The sequence below is a fragment of the Otolemur garnettii genome, unplaced genomic scaffold (genome assembly GCF_000181295.1).
Source record: "Otolemur garnettii isolate 467f Iridium unplaced genomic scaffold, OtoGar3 scaffold00065, whole genome shotgun sequence".
NCBI lineage: Eukaryota > Metazoa > Chordata > Mammalia > Primates > Galagidae > Otolemur > Otolemur garnettii.
In genome coordinates this window covers 9,386,153-9,407,278 of record NW_003852460.1, presented here as the reverse complement: position 1 = coordinate 9,407,278, position 21,126 = coordinate 9,386,153, and the positions used below count along the sequence as shown (strand labels likewise).

General features: G+C 38.3%; 1 protein-coding gene across 2 annotated transcripts in view; it reads right to left on the bottom strand.

Annotated features, from left to right (window-relative positions):
- FRMPD4 (FERM and PDZ domain containing 4) overlaps positions 1-21,126 on the bottom strand; it is a 531,361-nt gene that overhangs the window by 435,637 nt on the left and 74,598 nt on the right. The gene's annotated exons all lie outside the window — the stretch shown is intronic.

Genomic DNA, 21,126 nt, shown 5'->3' with positions numbered 1-21,126 from the left:
CTACAACGCCCGGCTATTTTTTGGTTGCAGCCGTCATTGTTGTTTGGCGGGTCCAGGCTGGGGATTCGAACCTGCCACCTTAGATGTACATGGCTGGCGCCTTAGCCGGTTGAGCTATAGGTGCCAAGCCCAGGGACCATAATTTCAGTGCAGGTAACGCTGATGCAATCTAGCCATGGTGATCATATCTGGACATTGTCTTACTCTATTTTGCTATAGCAAGAATACCATAGACTGGGTAATCTATAATGAAAAGAAATTTATTTTTTATAATTCTGAAGGCTGGGAAGTCCAAGGTCAAGTGGTCTATATTTGGCAAGGGCCTTCTTGCTGCACCATCCCATGGCCCAAAGAATAAGATAGTACAAGAAAAAGTAAGACAAGAAGGAGACAAACTCATCCTTCTTTATCAGGATCTAATTTCCAAGAGAACTAACCTGCTCCTGTGGTAACAGCATTTATCTATTCACAAGGGCAGAGTCCTAATTGCCCAATCAACTCTTAATGATCTCACCTCTTAATACCATCACCATTGCAAATAAATTTCCGTACGAGTTTTGGAGGCGTTAAAACCATAGCAGACAATCTCTATGCGACTGCTGAGCCAAGAATCCCATGAAAGGAAAGATGAACACATGAAAAAAGAGAAGAGATTGGAAAAATAGATCAAGTGGGCGATGTCAATTGTTAATACTGCTCTGGGTGAGAACACAGTAAATATTCAGAGTTTGACAAAGGACCTACTGGCACTTCTCTCTTTCTCTTACTAAGAAGCTTATATGCTGAATGAGCCTCAGAGCTGGCCACCGAGATCTTCCCTTTGTAAGGAAAGAATCCCAACCTACAGTTTTGCCCCCTTCCTAAAAACCTCTGGGTAAAGGTACTTAAGAAGGAAGATGGGGACACCTTAAGGGCAGTTCAGCCAGGATACTCTAGTTCTTTCTCCCCGCAGTGTACCTCTATGTAAATGAGTCACACCCTCTCCCCCACCAACATATATAGATTGGGGAAAGAACACAAATGGGGGGTCCACATAGTGTATGTCTAAAATATGTAAAACTTCCAAATTAAGCTAATATTCTGTTAAATCAAATTTGTATTACTACACACATTACCCTTCTAATCTGAACAATGTATTTTAATAATGACATGCAAAGTGGATTCAAATGTAAAAGTTTTAGATTCCCCAGAGTACCACCACAGCATAGCAGAGAAGAGACAGTTTCCCATGACCCTGCCCTCAGCTAGCCCCACTCTTCTCCCCAACTCTCACTCAGGCCTGGTCCCAGCCCCATATGGCCATCCAGCCCAAACACATCTGCTCTGTCTACTTCCCCTGTGCTAAAGGCCTCACTTGGCCATTCTTCAGTGTGTTCTACCCTTAGGGGCCCAGAAAGAAGGTTCAGGACTGTTGGGGCCCAAGAATTTCAGGGTCCCAGGTATCCAGAACATGGTCTAAAAAGGAGCTAATAAACCTTCCTCTAAGAGCCAAGTTTGTAGTACATATCTTAGGCTTTATAGACTATACTGTCTCTGCATTTCAGCCACCACTCATACCCCAACCCCTCCCTGGCCCAGCAGCAAAATGTGTAACAATACACAGGGGTTTTGACTGAATATCCCTCCAGTGTGTCAGAACTAGGACACCAGTCAACTTGGCTGCCCAGAGTGAACTCCTTCTTTAAATGGGAAAAAAAGAACATTTCTTCCAATGACTCAAGGGAAGGAAGACCTCAAGTGATTAAAATCCTCCTCCCATCCATTAAATGGTAGAGTGGCCAGGTCTGAAGTGGCATATGTTTGTCTCTTCTGGCCCTTAAAGGAGGTAGAACTAGCCCTATTCCAGCCAAAGGGCACTGAGCAAGAGAAACTTAGCTGAGCTGAAGACATCATCCTCTGAGCAGGGCAGTACTCTGACTGACAGCCCATCCTGCAGTTTCTAGGTATACTTTCTCCTTGGAAGAAGGAATGTACCTCTAAAAAAAGGGAAAGTTAACATAGCCTTCATGTCATTTTCTTAGTTATTGTGTTAAGACATACATATTCTTCATTTAGAGAGATTCACATATACGCTTATAAGATGCACCATAGGCGTGACATGAAGGCTATGTTAACCAGTTTGATGAAAACATTTCAAATTGTATATAAAAATAGCACACTGTACCCCATGACAGTATTAATGTACATAGCTATTATTTAATACAATAAATAAATAAATAAAAGACAGAAAGAAAAAAGGGAAGGGAAGGGAAGGGAAGGGAAGGGAAGGGGGGAAAAAAAGAAAAAGAAAAAAGTAACAGGTCCTTCAAGATGGTGTCCCTCAGGGCCCAGGCAATGCCAGCATGAGGAGTGCAGGTCCAGGATGGCCATACAGCTACTGGAATAAACGTCTACCATGCTTCACCTTCTTACACAGCCACAGAGAAAAGCTTCCATCAACAAGATAGCCTAGGTTTGTTTTCTCCACCCAAAGAAACTTCAGTATGCTATATAATACATAATGAAAAGAAAATCTCCCATTTGTGAATAAAAGTAACCTTATAGAGGTGTTCCTGATACTTCACCTACCTTCCAAATATCTGCTATAAGAATTTACAAACTACGTGTACTCCAAATCCTCTAACTAAACTGAAAACCTGCCATAATTAATTTGCAGATGTAAGCCAGTGAACATGTTCAAAGTGTGCATCAGTCTAGAAGAGAGGATATGGACTGTGCTCCGTCTTCCTGCAATGGAACATATCCTGCTTGAGTTGTTTAAATATCTTGTGCGTAAGCACAACAGTCTTCCCCATATTATTAATTGAAAATGCCTTTTAAGAAAGTGGAAACTTCTGTGAACAAAGCACAAGAGCTAGGAGACCCATAAAATCCCATATGTTACAACATGAGATGGAAGTGATAAGCATATAAAAACAGGTGAACACAAAGAACACGCAGCCAGGTCATTTTCATGTCCCCATACGCCTTGTGTACATGTCAATCCAACGTTTATTGGCAGCAGTGTTTATGTTGCAGTAGAAGAGAGAGAGAGATGTAATTTGCATTTAATATTATGCAAGATCATTACACACTGCACATAAACCCACTAACACATTTGTTAAATGTTCAATCATTTCACAAATTTTGTGATACATGCTTTGATTTATGCAGAAATTCACTATGGAAGGTTACAGAGTAGTTTAGTGATACTGGGGGGGAAATTGTTTGGAATTTTAGATAGACTGAAAATGTACTGTGATTTGTCCTTTTTAAAATAAAGTAATATAGACTTCTTGTACCTAAACTCACCATCCAATACATTTTTACATAGGTCAGTTTGGAAAGGATGCTGTGAATGATGGAACAAATTTGGTGAGTAGAGCTGAACATTAATTTTATTAGAAATGTATAGTTTATGGGAGAACAGCGAGTTGGTGGGTCATGGGGCCAGCACATTGAATATTCTTACTTACAAGCTAAAAAATAATAATTTCTTTAAACCATACATATCTTCACATTCAACTTTGGTCACAATTGCAAAGTCAGGTAATAGCCTTAAAGTAGATGAAGTACCTCCTGAAGTTCAGAGCAGTGGTTTGCAGCCAGTGTGCTGTGAGAGGACCTCAGGTGTGAGGTGAAAAATTTTAAAGATCATCAATTAAATTATTTTTGAAAGAAGTCTGAAGCAGAGTAAATATATCCTTTTGAAATTTTTTTTGATCAACATAATTTAAATGTGCTGAGGAAGTTTAATTACAGATTCAAGTGTGTCAGGAGATATAAAAGGTTGAAAAACTCTGGTTTAGAGAAAAGGAAATGCTGTATGAGGAGGCCAACAAAGGCCTGGCAACTTCTTAATTTTCTTTCTCTATATCTGTTATCCTCTGAGGAGCAATTCTGAGTCCATCCAGAGATGTCTGACATTCACCCGAGTAGCAGCCCTGGTCAAGGGTCAGGCTACTGATGACAGGAGAGAGATAATAGCTCTGTTAAAAAAATTGGAAGTGTGCTTTTACCACAAAATCTCAAATACCGGCTTTGGCAGAATCATTTTGATATATGTAAATTACAAAGCTGAAAATTACAAACAAGGTACAGTTAATACTTCGCCACTTCCCATTTTCCATGCAAGTGCGACTTTTCCAAGGCCCTCTAAGAATTCTTGTAGAGCCAATGGATGTAACCCACTTGGACAAGGTCTGAGTCAGTTCTGTCCCAATTCTAGGAAAAACAGATAAATCTTTGGAATGTAATGAGTCAAACACCAATTTTGTACACTGCCTTTGGTGGGCTGATAAATGTTTGTAATTTCTCTTGTTGCCAGCATTTTAAAAGTTATTACTTACGTTAGAAATTCCCATGAACCCAAAGAAAGTAAGGAACCTACTGGATTTTATTATGAAGGGCCTCCCATTAGTAATGTAAAAATCTCTCATTACCGTATTCTTGTTATTTATCTCTTTCTTCCGTCTTGAAGAAAATATCTGGCTGATCAGAACCTTTGAATTTGTATACAGGAGTTTCTACTCTCACATGAAATTTATACTCCAATGAAACATTACCCTTTGGGAAGGTGCCCACGTGACAATAACTCACAAACATCAGCAGGTGCAATCGGACCAAAAAGAAGGACAACAGGATCCAGAAAAATAAAACCTTGCTTTGTTCAATATTTCAAACATCTATTGCATGACTAGTTCGGTAAATACACAAATGAGTCTGTCAAACCCAACACAATTACTGGACACCCCTGCTGTTTTCACCGCATTGCTTATCTTGATCTAAGAAAAGTCCCTGAAACCCCAAACCAAACAGCCCGTCTTTCACTTTATGACTCTGCACATTAAGGAAATAAAGTGTGAAAAGCTGAAATAATGACAGCTTGGGAGGGAGAATGAAAGAGCTCATGTATTTATGGAACTTGAAATCAGAGGAAGTCACAGTCGAAAGCAGGGCTCAAAGGTGAGTCCAGAAAAGTAAATGTCTCCTGTAAAACAGCAGTCTGTGACCATTGTTAAGTACTATCTGCGCTCTCCCATCTGCAGCCCTTTGCTAGACTGCATTTGCCAGCTTTCTGTACAGGCACTGAAGATACATATTTGACTTCTAGCCAATTGTGTAGGCAGAGCCACATGCTGCATTAGTCTTGCCCTTAAAACCTCTTGATAAATGCACTAAGTTCAAGCCCTAGAACAGAGGTTGCCAATTTTTTTCCTGTAAAGGGAAAGTATTTAGACTTTGTAGACCACGTGGTCTCTGTCACAAACACTCAGCTCTGCCATTATAGCACAAAAGCAGTCATGAACAATAAGTACACAAATGATCATGGCTGTATTCCAGTAAAACTTTGGATGGTAAATGAAGGGATTTGAATTGCACATAATTTTCATGTGTTGTGAATTTGTTTTTTTTTTTTTTATCATTTTAAACGATTTAAAATATAAAACCCACGTGCTTATAGACTGGATGTTTGTGTCCCCATCCTAAGTTCATATGTTGAATACTAATCCCCAGTGTGATTTTAGGAGGTGGGGCCTTTGGGAGGTGATGAGGCCATGAGGGTGGAGCTCTCGTGTCCTTATGAAAGAAACCTCAGTCAGCTCTATCATGTCCCCTCTATTCTGCGAGGACACAGCAAGAAGATGGCCATCTACAAGCCAGGAATTGGGCTCTCATCAGAATCCGACAATGCTGGAACTTCCAGCCTCCAGAACCAGGAGAAATAAACATTTGTGGTTTATAAGCCACATAATGTATGGTATTCTGTTATAGCAGCGCAGATGAAAACACTCTGCTCTGTTTACTGGCCACAGTCTGACGCTCCCTACACTGGAAGATTCTGAGTCACGGCGTGGCTGTGTGGAGAAGTCTCCTCCTCCTCCTGGACAATGACATGAATAAGAAATAATTTTTATTGTGTTAAGTCACAGCATTTGCTACTGAAGTGAAATGCCTTAATATAAAAGTAACTGCATAATCTTGACCATTAAGAACAGAACAGATACCATACAAACTGCTTCAGAAATGAAGAGTTGCCTTGGAGAAAGGCTAATGCTCCCATCTGGGTCTTTGTGACAAGCTTCAGCATCCAGATTTCCCTGAAGTTAAATGCTTATTTATAATTTTTAAGCAAGCAGAGTTTATTTTTTTCTCCCTGGCTCTCATCCCCTTTAAACATTTGCCAAGGATAATCTGATGGGATAACTCCCTAAGTGTTTTAGAGACAGATCCTGCCAATGATCAATTTCTAAATGATGGGTACCTGAGAACAGAAGTGCTACTTGTCTTAAGGAAATAAGGTACAATTTCATTGGGGAAAATGGCCTCAGTTCCAACTTAATGTGATCAGCTGAGAGCATATACAAATAATTCATACACCGTGACATATACAAATAGGTCATTTTCTCAACTACTGCAGCTCCAACCGCAAAAAGAGACCGTTTCATGTAACTGAGCAAATACTGTTTCTGAAGCGTGATTATTCTACCACCTAAAGAACGATTCGAACAGACACTGTAATTAAGCCCTCTAACATTCTTGGCTTTACAGATTTTATAACTGCATTGCTAATTTTAAAAAGAGAGTATTTAAGGACAGTAGAACTGTGTAGAAAGGATTAACTGATGCAAATATTTATAGTCAATTTGAGGTTTATTAGCCCATATTATCTGAGAGAATATGCAATTTTTCAAGAGGAAATCATGTTTTAAAAATTTCAATGCCTTTTTATTATATTGAATTGTCAACATGTAAACTTTTTATATTTGAGATGTAAAGAGATATGGAACTAAATTTAGGATGTTAAAGTCCTAGTATATCATAATCAAATAGTGTTTCTACATTTTAATTTTATATTATGACAGATAATACTGATATAACCCTTTTAAGAAAAATTTTGTCAACAGTCTATAGAAAATCATAGATTGCATTCTTAAAGACCTGCACTCATGCTGGTAGGGATGGCTAGTTTTTTTCTTTTTTTAAAGGGCCACACAGTAAACATTTTTGGCTTTGTGGCTGTGGTACAGCAAAAGCAGACATAGACAAGACATAAATGAGTACCTGTGGTTGTGATTCAATAAAACTTTATTTACAAAAACAGGCCACTGCCCTGGCTATAGTTTGTCAATTCTTGTTATAGTGATTCCTAATGGTAACCTAAAAGGACTTATTTTAAAAAGTAGATGCCTCCCCTCTTAAACCACTGGTTTATATATTTAGAAAGGAAATTCTAAGGATTGCAATTATTTGGAAATACATATGATATACTTTAATTTTCTAACCAGTTTCTGGAAATAGGTCAAGCCCTTACCCCTATCCAAAAATGAACTTTCAAAAAGATTTTTTTTTAAGACAGAGTCTCACTTTGTTGCCTTCTGTAGAGCACTGTAGCATCACAGCTCACAGCAACCTTTTTTTTTTTTTGAGACAGAGCCTCAAGCTGTTGCCTTGGGTAGAGTGCCATGGCATCACAAATCATAGCAACCTCCAACTCCTGGGCTTAAGTGATTCTCTTGCCTCAGCCAACCAAGTAGCTGGGACTATAGGCGCCTGCCACAATGCCTAGCTATTTTTTGGTTACAGCCGTCATTGTTGTTTGGTGGGCCTGTGCTGGATTCAAACCTGCCAGCTCAGGTGTATGTGGCTGGTGCCTTAGCCACTTGAGCCACAGGTGCTGATCCAGCTCACAGTAACTTTAAGCTTTTAGGCTAAGCAATTCTCTTCCCTTAGCCACCCAATGAGCTGGGACTACAGGTGCCTGTCACAATACCCTGTTATTTTTAGAGATGGGGTCTCACTCTTGCTCAGGTTGGTCTTGAACCCATGAGCTCAGGCAATCTACCTGCCTTGGCCTCCCAGAATGCTGAGAGTACAGGTGTAAGCCACCCATCCAGCCTTTCCAAAAGATTTAAAAAAACATAAAGCTTATTGAAAATGAACTAGCTCAGAGTAGCTAAAAATACTAGGAACAAATATCAAGGAGAAAGGACCAGTAGGAAATATTTTAAATGAGAAACTTTCCAGAAATCCTCGGGTTCATATCTAAATATATCTTCTTTTTCAAAATGTGTGGTCAGGTATAAAAGTCACACAATAAAGGAGTAAATAGAATATGTTATCACCAAGCATTATGATGAATTTAATTGAGAATATTTTAATAAATCTGCCTTCCTATGAATATGGAAGATTTTTGTTCAAAATGTTAAGAGCCCTAAAACAGACCAAGTCTGATTGCCAACATGAAATATAGTATAAAATGATCCTTCTCTGGCAGACATTTCATGTATGATCAGGATGAGTGGAGCATGTCTGACATGAAAAATCATCTATTTTGTGATCTAGCTATAAAACAAATACCGAAAAAAATATTTAAATATTCGGTATACTTGGATATATACAATGGAAAAAGAATGAAACGAATGCAAAAAATATATTTTGTAAATGTAAAGACATGCTTTCAAAAATAATTTTTATTCTATCAAATTCATTCTATATTATCAGAAGAAAAACTATGCCTAAGAAATATCCTCACATAGGCATACTTAGAAAAGAAATTTAAACCCTTTTTTCATGTTATTGTATAGATCAGGGCTTCTCAAATTTGGCATAGGTGCCTAATTCTTTGCTGTGGGGCCCATCCTGTGCACTGTAGGATGGTTAGCTGTATCCGTATCCTTTACTTTCTGGATGCCAGCAGCAACCCTCCTTGTCAATTGTGACATTCAAATATATCTCCAGATTGGTCAAATTTCCCCTGGAGGCTAACTCAACCCTGGTTAAATAAAATGACTGGTGTAAACTCATGTTCTAATTTCCAAGAGAAATTAATATCCACCAAAACTTTAGTATGTTAGGAACTGTAGGCATACAGAATCCAGTGATAGTTCTAAAGTCTTGAACAAGAAAAGACATTGGCCTTCAGATTTCTAATTTATACCTAAGCTTATTGTCAAACATTCTTTCCGATCAGATACTTGGTACATATTTAATTTGGAGGCTATTATTGTCATAAAAATCTCCCTCAATATTTGACAATACTATCATTGAACATACGTAAATTTCCTCATTTTTCCAATATATAAATTAATTTACCTTTCATTTTCATTAAAGATCTATGAAATGTACCAATTTACTGTGTGAGCAGTAAGGATTCAAAGATAAATAGGACTGAATCCCTACAATTAAAGAGCTTTTAATGTGATCCCTATCTCTCCCAACTAAAATGTCAATTCCAAGAGAGCATCCTTGGCGCTAAGAACAGTAACCATTGCATAGCAGGTTCTTAATAAAACTTTTGTGCAAACCTTCCCCCTTTATGATGATTGACAGTTTTCAAAGTCTTTCCACACACAATGTCCTTTGAGTCTTCTCAGATAAAATGATATGGTTTGACAATGCCCATTTTATAGATGAAGAAGTGGAAATTCAGAGTAGCCAAGTGGCTTACCTGAGATGAAACAGTTTGCAAATGTCAAATTGAGAAAAACACAGGATGTGTCAACCCTAGTTAATCACTCGTTCTATTACAACCAACATCAATAATTTCAAAACCAGAGAGATAATCTGATGGCTCTCTTTACAGTCTATTTTGCTGCTTGAAAAGCACCTAGGTACTTGGAGCAGGAACAGGTGGAAGGAGAAGGGCCAGGGCCAGCAAATAAACAAATGGTCAATGGCTGGGATGTGGCCGAAACTCTTGCCATGTGCCAAGAGCTATGTATAGGCCACCAAACACTGAACTTCACAGCAACTCTATGATGTTGGTACTATTATCTCCATTTACAGGTGAAAATATTAGGCTCAGAGAGGCAAAGTAACTTGTGTACTTAAGTCAGTGTTAGTGCTGGGATTGGCACTTGGGTCTTTTTCTGATTAAAAAACCCCACATTCTTTCTATAACTGTAATTGCCCTTTCAAAGCTATGTGTTGATAAATGGCTAGATGAAGGTGCAACACTGGATAGAAAGTGGACTGAACTCTGCCCTTTAATATACATTTACTTTCATAATTACTGATGGTGAATCTTCTAAAGAAGCTTGGAAGTACTCATTGCACCATCAGTTAGACACATAAACAAACTAATATTTTCATTTCTTCTGATATTAAGAAAGCATACATTTTCATATCTAAAAAACTATCTTAGTTATCTGATAGTCAATCCATACTCAAGTTGTATTACAGGAAGGAATAAAATTACCCCAAATATTCATTCAATAAATCTGGCCCTCTGATACCCAGAGTGTGGAGGGCCTCTCTTCTCATAAGAAAGGCATGAACTACTATGAACTACAATTAAATTTAGGTTTATAAAAAGGGAGAACATTTTATCCTCTGTCCTCTCCTTGCTTTACCCTAATTTGTCCTTGAGGTCGGCACATACTATTTCATGCTCAAAGCCATTACCGTCTGCATCTCTCCCAGAGGGGATGTGCAGCTCACAATGGTTGCCATTTGATAAGCTTACTCAGTTCCTCCTGCTGATATTGTACCCTCTTCCTAGCTCCTGGGACAGGTCAGGACAGCATTTGTAGACAGGATGGCAATATGGAAGCATTAAAAGAACCCACAACAGCCAATCTCGTGTGTTAACAAGCTCAGCACTTAGCACAGAGCTAGTACATAAAATGAACACTGAGTGAATGAATGGATGAATCATAAGCAAATAAACAAACAAATGGTCAAAATTAGAAACCACAAGGGCAGGTCACTCTGCCACTGCCAGTACATCTTCAGATGAATTCCTAAGAGTTTGATTAAAGCTAAATTTAGAGAGTGTTTTCACTCCTGGTCTCTATCTCCTCTTGAGCAGTGTCTAATCCCTTCCCAAGTCCTTAGCACATTTTCTTCTTTTCCAACTTTGCAATTTGTAACATCACTGCCCCACTGCTTTGCCTGATTTTCTAACACCCAGTCCCACTGCTCCTAAAAGTGTTATATGGAATATAATTGCATTTTAAATGAAAGTGAATTTATTTTAATTTTGTTGTGGATATTTCTTAACACCCCTGGAGGTGGCTGGCATCGTTCCTGGAGGCTGCAAACCAGAGTCATCACAAAGTGCGCTAGAAGAAACCCAAGAGTGCTGCTTAGTATAATTATCTTTCCCTGGCTTTATACACCTCTCTGCTCCAGCCACGGAAATGCTCGACGGTCTGCTGCATCGCTGGTCTTGAACACCAATTCATTTCTCACCTTCAGGATGGACTTTGGCTCATTTTTAAATTAATCTGTACACTGGAGGTTCTAATAAAGGTTTCCATTGTAAAATGCCAACATAACAATCTATCCTTAACCAAGTGCCCACACTCCCTTCTCTATCACTCTCACAACTCTCTCTCTCTCTCTCCCCCCCACTACTGCTCTGTCCTAAAGTTAAAAGGAAGTCCTCTGCCTAGCTTGGCTGGCCATACAGTCTCCCGGTCCATTCCCACTCCCCCATGGTTCCTTTGCTGAACCCCATGGGGCCATTTACAAACTTAAAGAAGGGAAACATTTTATATGCAGCAGCTAGCTAAGAAATACATTAGAAACAAATAAATCACTCCTTGATGGAGGATGCAGAAGGAAAAAGTAGACAATATCCTCTTGGATGAGGCAATTTAATTCACCAAAGATTTGAACAGCTCTAATTTGAACAGATCTACCCGTGGGAATATAAAAGAAACAAAGCCCGCGTCCTGCCTTCAACAAGCTTCGCCACCTCCTTTATACAGCCGGTGGTTGTCTGCCTCTGTTTCCAGATCTCCTTCTGCTCCTCAGCCCACTCCACCCAGCTTTCCAGCCACTGACTGCCTTCTACTGAAGCTTCAGAAAAACCACAGAGCTGAGAGTGATTTCCCACCTCCACACCGGCACCTGGACAGCCCACTCTGCGACCTCGCTGTGCAGTCCCACTCACTGCAGTGACCTTTACACTCCACGTCCTAAACTGCAGCAGGTTTAATTACTGCCTTTTGGAAGAAGGAAAGAAAGTAATCTCAAGGGTAAGCATAATTAGGCTAAGGCTATTCAAAAATGTAAGACCTAATAGTAGAGTTCCAGAAAGTTTTTAATTCAAACTTAACTCCCCCAAATTCACAGGGTTGCCAGATAAAATATAGGACTTCCACTTACATTTGAATTTCAGATAAACAATGAATACTTTCCTTAGTATAAGTATGTCCCAAATGTTGCATGGGACATACTTATATTATAAACAAAAATGTTCATTGTTGAACTGAAATTCAAATTTAACTTGGCATTTTATATTTTTAGTTGTTAAATGTGGCAACCCTACAAACATACCATTTTGATGTTTCTTTCCGATAAAGTATTTCATGTTTGAATTAAAAATACTCCAGGGGAGCGCCACATCCTCATGTCAATTGTTTTAAACAGTCCTCACCCACCATGAATGGCTTCAGAACATTGGATTTGTGAGAAGGGAACAAGAGTATAGAGTGGGAGAATTTCTAATGTCAAGTTTAAAGCATTTCTATCTTTGTAGTGAGTAAGGCTACATAGAATTTAGGACTATCAACTACATTCAGAAATTAAAAATGGGCCACCAAAAGTTGTGTAGCATAAGTTACTACATTACTTCTTCGTGAGGGAAATCTGTATTTAGCCTCACACAGTATTTGAATGGCCTGCGCACTTGCCTATACTTCCCACTATGCTGTTAGCTCCCTGAAGGCAAGGAATCTCTTATTTATCCTCGTGTCTCAGAGCCCAGTTCATCCCTAATTATCTGTGGGCAAGCATGTTTATTTGCCACCTCTAATGCATGAATGACTTGATGTATTCAGATTTAATTAAAAGCCAGAAAATGCTGCATAAGTTAGTTCACAGATCAGTGTAAAATTCTTCCTTCCTTTCCTGAACTTGACCCAACACCGATGCTTGCCAATCGAACATCTCTAGGTGATATCAATGTGTTTCGCTGGGTAGCAAATAGAGCATCAGGGAGAAGGAGGAGACAGAAGCAGAAATAAGATAAAACATAGCAGATCTATTCCCATGTGACCTCTGTAAACGGGTTCGCCTCCTCCTCTCCTCTCTCCTTTTTGACTTAGGCCAGATTCTTATGAGTGACCATACATCCCAATTTGTTTGGGAATGTTCTGATTGATGTTTGTTGTCCCAGAGTATTTATTAGTAGCCCCCTTTTCACTCCTAGAAGCACTCTGATTTACATGGTCATCCCATTCATAGGACACGCAGGAATGCATTTTAAATAGGAGGGAGCTATGGGAATACCCAACAGAATACACAAATGTTCTTGCACAGACTGGCCATGATAAAGACATTCGCCCCAGTTAATCAGTGTTTCTCGTCTCTATTTAAAAACTAGAAACTATCATAACAGACTCATACAGTGGGAAATATTAGAATTTTTAATCTTATCTGTTGGTTTCTATTTGTGGGGAAAAGACCAGCTGCACACAAGAATCACCTAGGCCCTAGGAGGCTTTAATAACACAGAATCACAGCACTCCCTTCTCCTTCCTGGGAGGTTCTCACCTAACAAATCTGAGTAGGGCCAGGAAATCTGTACTTTTTTTAAAGTTCACCCAAGTGAGTCTTCTGTGTGAGTATCTGGCAACCACTAATCTTATCTAATCACTTAAACTTTGGCTATAAGAGCTGAGATGTTTAGATGGTGGGCCACATGAGGGCTAAGCTTCAGCCCGGCAGGCTATCCACCAATTGCTTCCTTGGAGAAAAAGAACAACTACACTAAGAGGAGAAACATCCTACCAGGGGACTAGCCAGGCCACGTGCTAACTGTTTTACAAGCACTGCATCATGTAATCCTTGTAAAATGAAGAGGCTGACTCTAAATTTATCAACTTACTCAAAGTCATACGTCTAGTATAAGTGCTCAGATCTAAACTCAGGCTGACTTCAGAGCCTGAATTTACCCCTTATACTCTATATATACAAAATATTTAAGGGTGGTGCCTGTGGCTCAAAGGAGTAGGGTGCCGGCCCCATAAGCCAGAGGTGGAGGGTTTGAACCCAGCCCTGGCCAAAAACTGCAAAAAAAAAAAAAAAAAAAAAGAAAAGAAATTGGAAAATATTTAACTGAAATATTTTTAATGGTACTTTGGAATTAGGCCTACAATAAAATAAAAAGAAAAACAGAGGGGACAGTAAAGGGGCTGAGGAAATTCTCTGAATCTATAACTCTATGTAGGCTGGAAAAAGTTAACTACAAATTCCTTTTAAATAACAGAATGCAAATAGGAATGAAAAACTCTTTGGTTCATGGCCTGACTTCATCCATTCACCATGTGGGCCTATCTCTGGGGCCAGTCAGTCCCTTTGAAATTGTACTTCCCACCTTCTGGTCTCACTATTCCTGGTCATCTTCCTTAGTAAGACAGGGGGGCCCTCCACACCTCTATTCCAAAAGGTTCACTTTGCTTTGTGTGATATACAATGGGTCAGTGGGAGGATGGCTACATCTGATTTCTAAGACTTGTTGCTGATCTGGCTTAAAAACCAGGTGAAAATCCCATGACGATATTGGCATGCCTCCTGCTTATGTGTCCCAAGGCAGCCTGAATAAATTTGGTCTCAGTTTTCCAGGTTCCAGCTCCCTATTCACTTATGTACATGATAACTAGCATGGCCATGTTAGAAAACCTGAATGCCAGGAGGGTAATGGCAGTGCCCAAACTTTACTCACAACCAATCTGGTTGGAAAGGCTGACTTCCCCACGGGACACTCCGCAAGTTATAATGATGGGAAAATAGAGGAAGACAGCTGGTCAGATTCATCCACAGACATAATTTCATCCTGCTGAACTGCAGTGCAATGGGACACAGCCAATAGGCCAAGGACTGCCTTTGGGTGAAGCAGGCAGCAGGGGGAGGAAGAAGGCACAGAGAAGCTGACAGGGTAATAGTAGTCAGAAAGAGAGCAAAAGAACTTGGATGATACATTGCCAGTGGAAGGCAGAGGACACATTTGGAGGTGGGGGGGTCAAAAGAACCACCTGCAGTAGAAGGGTCTAGAAAAATGATGGCCAAGGGAAGTCAATAAATTCTGCAAAGTGATTTCTTAGTGAAACAGTGGGCTGAAACAGTGGGCTGTAGGGCAGATGCTGAGGATTAAGATAGGATTAACAAGCAAAGAAATGGAAGAGACAACACTGGCACTAAGATTTCAGTGAAGGAAAGTACAGTGTTTATAATTCGGGGGAGGAAGCGCACAGAACCAAGATGTTTTCAAGATGGGTGAGACCAACTTATGATGGAAACCTGGGAGAAAGGCCAGTAGAGAAGGAGAGAGTGAAGCTAAGCACCAAAGCAATGGAAAAGAAGACAAAAATATTCCATGAAGGAAGAGGGGGAAAAAATGTGCAGGAGCAGGGAATTGGTGGAGACACACATGGAGCTGAGTCAAGGGCTAGCAGGGGACAGATTTTCAATGTGGAGAAGAGAAGGGATGCAAGGGTAAGAGATGGACACACCAAGAGCATGCACTGTCAGCCAGGAACTGCGATGAATCCTCCGTAGCTGGCATTTCATTTAAAGCACCTAACACTCTAGGATGTAAGTATATTCCTCTTTACAAAAGAGGAAACTGTGGCTCACAGTAATTAAGTAAATTCCCATAGTGGATCCAGAATTAAAACACAAATGTTCCTGATCTCCCTGACTTGAATGTGTGATGAAACCGAAAAAGGAAAGAAGAGACGTGACAGGAAAAACAAACAACCTTTGCCCACATCACAATTTTAGCCACTGTGAAATTTATCACAAAATCAATGTGAATATGTGATAATTCCTGCCAGAATACATCCTACCAATTCCACCAACTTGGTCTTATCTCACTTCTTGTTTTTTTAAGCGATAAGTCCAAAAGGAGAAGCTTTCATGTATAAAATTTGATATATGATCTGTGCAAACAAAAGATAAAAAACTAATTTATCTTTCACTTAACATAATGAAAAACACCCAATAAATCCTCCAATTGATAGAAACTTCTGAAGCTGAAAACCAAGGCTGCTATGCAATGTTAACCGTATTCTTAGTATTTTACCTGGCAACAATGAGAAAGTAATAAAAACCCCACATGGTCTGAACCCCAGCAGTGCACACCACATGGGCTCAAGCGTGTTTAATTCTTCATTTGTTATTCCTCTCACTTAGTTAATTATACTAGCCCTCATTGTTAACAACTATAAATGGGAACACATTTGTGAAATGCTATAAATTGCTAGAAAACTCATTCCAAGGGAGAACAAGACTCTCCTTGGCCAAGTGCCTTCAAGTCACATGACTTCAGAAAATCCTACCCATTGCAAGGGTCTAGCTTTGTTTAAAATGAGTAGAGGAGTAATCACAAAACTCAGCCCCTGAGTAGCTCTGTCTAATGTGTGTGGTTTTAAAAATTTGTTCCATTTTCAGTTAAGCTAGGGAAATCAGAAGGGAGGAGGGCAGGAAACACTTTCAATTCACGCCTGGATTACATTAGGATTTTAGAGCACTCAGAATCCTTAGAGAAAGTTGCTATTGATTAAGCATTAGCTTCACTCTCTCATATAAAGCCCCACCAGGATGGCCATCTATCTTTCTTTAGGTTTGGTTAAGCAACATCGGACCGATTTATGATGAATGGTGAAACAGTTCTGCCCTTATCTTATTTGCTATAATCTCTCCTTCTATTTCCTCTTCCCTTGGGCACATTAGCGTTCACTTATACACACAACCTTGCTGTTAATAAAAAAAGATTTATGTGCAAGTAAGATTTTATTCCTTCCATCAAATGTTTATTTAAGGAGGCTTTATTGCATAAAGTACCATCCTTACTTGATGCACAAGTAGATTTAACTTTTAAAATTCATTTCCTATCATTTCATACTTCAAATCTTAGTCTGTCATGGGGATTTTATTTTGTGGAGAAATTTTGACTTAGCATATTGTTTGTTTCAGAGATAGGACTTTTACAAATGGAGAATTGTTAGACTATTGCTACTAGAGGCTTAGAAACTGGTGCAGCTGCTTCTAAGGTTATGTAGAAAAAATGGTTTATTCAAAGACTATCTTTGATCCAACCGAACCTATACAAATTTGAAATGGACATTTCCTAACTGATACAAAGAGGTGATGCATATTAAAAAATTCATTTTAAAGTATTAATCCTTATCCCAGTAATATTATTCATAGACATTCATTGCAGAAAAATAATTCAAAACAAAATGAAAACTAGATGAATAGAAGAGCACACTGAAAGATTAGACTTAAAAGCACAAAATCAGAGCCAAACTTAGTGTCTCACAAAAGGCATGTGCAGGCCTTCTGCTTACCAAGATGCACTTGTGGATAAAGGCCAGAAGAAAACATAAGAAAGAAAAAATAGTGCTGCTAGGATAGTCGGAAAACAGGATATAGTTCTTGCCTTTAACTCTTGCATTGAAAAATTGTCTTAGCGGCAAAACTTCGTATAAAAAAGGAAATTTTTTATCTGAAATTCTCCCTCTTCTTTCTACCTTTCTAAATTCTATTCATTTAAAGTACCCAAGTTAAGTCCACTTTTACTACAAACCATTGACCTTAACATCTTTTGAATCCATAAAGCTTTGCTAAATCATTGGTTTTTAACTAGAGATGATTTTTTCCCCAGGTAACACCTGGCAATATCTGGAAGAATTTTTGGTTGTCATGACAGAAAACGTGCTACTGTCTTCTACTAGATAGAGGCCAGGGATAGTGCTACATATCCTACAATACACAGGATAGCCCTTCATAACCAAGAATGGACCAAAATATGAAAATGTCAATATTGCCAAGGTTGATAAGCCCTACAGTAAACCATAAAATTATATAATGTTTTAAAATCCTCTGCCAAATAAATAAATAAAAATGGTCAAAAGATTTGAAAAGATATTTGATCAAAGAAGGTATGTGAATGTCAAATAAGCATGTGAAAAGACACTCATCATCACTCGTCATGAGGGAAATGCAAATTATGCCATAACCACAATGAAATACCATTTACTACCCACTAGAATGGCTATAATCATGAAGACAGATACTGACAAGTGTTGTCAAGGATGTAGAGAAACTGGAACTCTCATACAGAGCTGATAGAAGTGTAGAATGTTGCAGCCACTGTGGACTGTGGAAAATAGGTTTAAATTTTCTTAAAACATTAAAAGCAACATTCCTCTACGATCCACCAATTCTACTTCTAGTTATTTATCCAAGAAATAGAAAAATCTATTTCTACACAAAGATTCCTATGCATATGTAAGTAGTAACTTTATTCATAACAGATAATCACAGGAAACATTCCAAATGTCCACTATCTGGTGAATGGATAAATAAAATGTGGTAGGTCTCTACAAAATACCATTAAGCAATTAAAAGGAACAAACTAGTGAGAGGCGAGACAAGTTTAGTGAACATCAAAAGCAATATACCAAGTAAAAGAGGCCAACCACAAAAGACCACATTTGATCATATTCCATGGATAAGAAATTTTATGACAAAACAAAATTCCAGGGATAGAAAGCAGAACAGTGGTTGGATGGATTTGGGTGTGGGAGTGGGTACTGAAAGCATGCAAGAACTCTTTGATATGATGGAAGTTATTCTAAAACTGGATAGTTATACAACCATATAAATTTAATGAAACTCATCAAACTGTACAATTAAATGCTGAATTTTATTACAGGCAACAATATGCCCCAATAAAAATGCTAAAATATTTTGGAGTGCTATCATCCAATTAATACATTGTTATTTAACTATTCATGGGATGCTTGGGTTTCTTCTCCACCAGCATACAAATAACCGGAATTGTGTTTGCTTGTTTTTCAGTTTGTGTAGTTCTTTAAACACAATAAACAAATACTTTGGATTATTATTTAATTTTTAATGCCAAAGGTAATATATGCTTATCACAAAGAACTGGAAAACCATCACCAGAATTTTTGCACCTTAAGAAATCATTCTAAATATTTCAATATGTTTATTTTAATTCTCTTTTACGTTCCTAGCATATTTTTCATCCTGTTGTGGCAATGCTATATAAATACATGCATATCTTTATTTCTACCTATCAGCTAAGCTTTGCATTAAATATGCTCTTCAAAAACATTATCTTAAATGATACTTTACATACAGTCTATCATGTGGATTGTGGTACAATTCCCTTAACCATTCCTACTATGGCTATTAGATTATCTCTACATTCTTAGAACTTTAATCACAGGCACCTCTAGCTGGCATTCAGGGTTCACCAAATCGAGGCCACATCTAAATTAATCTTCTAATGTGCTCAAAGTTCATATTTCCTCTGTATGGACGATAGTTGTTCTGTCTTTCTCCATACTGGATGTGCTCTTAAGTTAACAAGAAGTTTTTGCATGTCACCTCCCTCTCTACACCTGGCATGTCCTTATTCACTGACTCCAATCTGACAAAATCTACCCACCTTTCTAGATTGCACCAAGTTCCACTTTTATTCACCCCTCCTCTGTTTTAACCCATAGTACCCAAAGTAGTCACCTCTCCTGAATTCCTTCAGCACGTTATTAATATGAACATCCAGTTATAGCTGACAGTTTTATTTTCCTTCATTTTATGTCTTGGGAACAACTAGATTATAAGCCCGTGTTAGACAGTAAGCTTATATTTCAGTTTTCTCTATTTTTGTATTTCCTTCCTTGATAAGCAGTAATGCATTTGTTAATACTAAGTATCATGGGTGATTGTTATTATTGTTGTAGTTTAGTCACTGAATAATGTGAAGATGATCATGAGAGCCTTAAAATCAGAAGCATATGTAAATGTATAGCCTTGCTTCCAAAAGAATATCAACACAGAAGTGTTTAATGAGTAAGCTTAAGTGTTTCACAAAAATTAGAAAGACAAGTACCAATCTCAAATGTCAAAGAGCTATAGTTAGAAAGAAAAGTAAACCAGACAAATCAGTCTTGTGATTTGAAGAAAGGAACGTGTAGGGCATACTTGGACAATCTTCAGGGACCCAGAACCTAGAGGGATTAATGTTTATTCCCATGAAATTGATATAGTGTTCAGGGCATGTTTGAAAAAAAATTGTCCCCAAAAGGTCACCTTTCTTTTTTACCTTGTTCTAAATTACCTGCTACATATAATAATATTCAACTACATATAATAATATTCAAGTAATCATTCATATAAATATAAATATATAGCTATTTGTGAATAAATTTACTTTCTATAGAAAAGAATAATGACATTGGAAATTATGTAAATTTTAATTGAATCTACCACACTCATAGAAAAGCATAGAAAGTATCATTATTTGGATCATGAGATTACATTCTAGGTTATAATCTAGTAACTATAATAGAGAAAATATTATATGCTAACCACACTGTTTCATTTCCTGGGAACATGGGAAGATTTCCCAGGGTCCCTTGCAGTTAGGCTGGGGTCCATATGTATGTGTTTTGGCCAAGGGAATGTGGTAGGAAGAGGTTTAAGCCACTTCTGAGCTCAAAACAATCCTCCCTGTTGGTTACACTTACTTAGATGGATATAGGTAAATACTGGGAAGGGATTTTATATGGGTTTTTATATGATTTGTTTCTTGATCCAGATGCTGGGTACGAGAGTGTGCTCAGTTATAATAATTCATTAAGCTGCACACTCGTGACAGTGCACATTTCTGTATGTTATTTCAATAACAACTTATCAAGCATGACTTTATAGCCCTCTTCCCTTTCAATAGTTACTTTGGATACCACATGTTTACATTAACAGAGGTATATGACAGGAGCAGTCCCCACAGAATGCCAGAAATGGGGGTTGGCCTAACCTACTTTATATATTAACTTCCTTTATTTTGTAGTTTGGCTCAATAGAGGGCACAGTACCAAAGAGTAACTAATATTGTCTAGAAGCTTTCAAGATCCAACCATAAAGTTTTAAGACCATATTTTTCAAAATACAATACATGGACCATTATGTCAGAAACACTTAGGATGTCTAATTAAAATGCAGGTGTTCCACACCAGAATGTCTAGGAAGGATAACTGGGAAGCTGAAATTTTTAAATGTGTTCTTCAGGTGATGCTTATCCATACCAAAATAGTAAGACCTACTATTAGAACATGATGACAAAAGTCACAATAGCTAGCAAATCCTGAGCTTTTATAC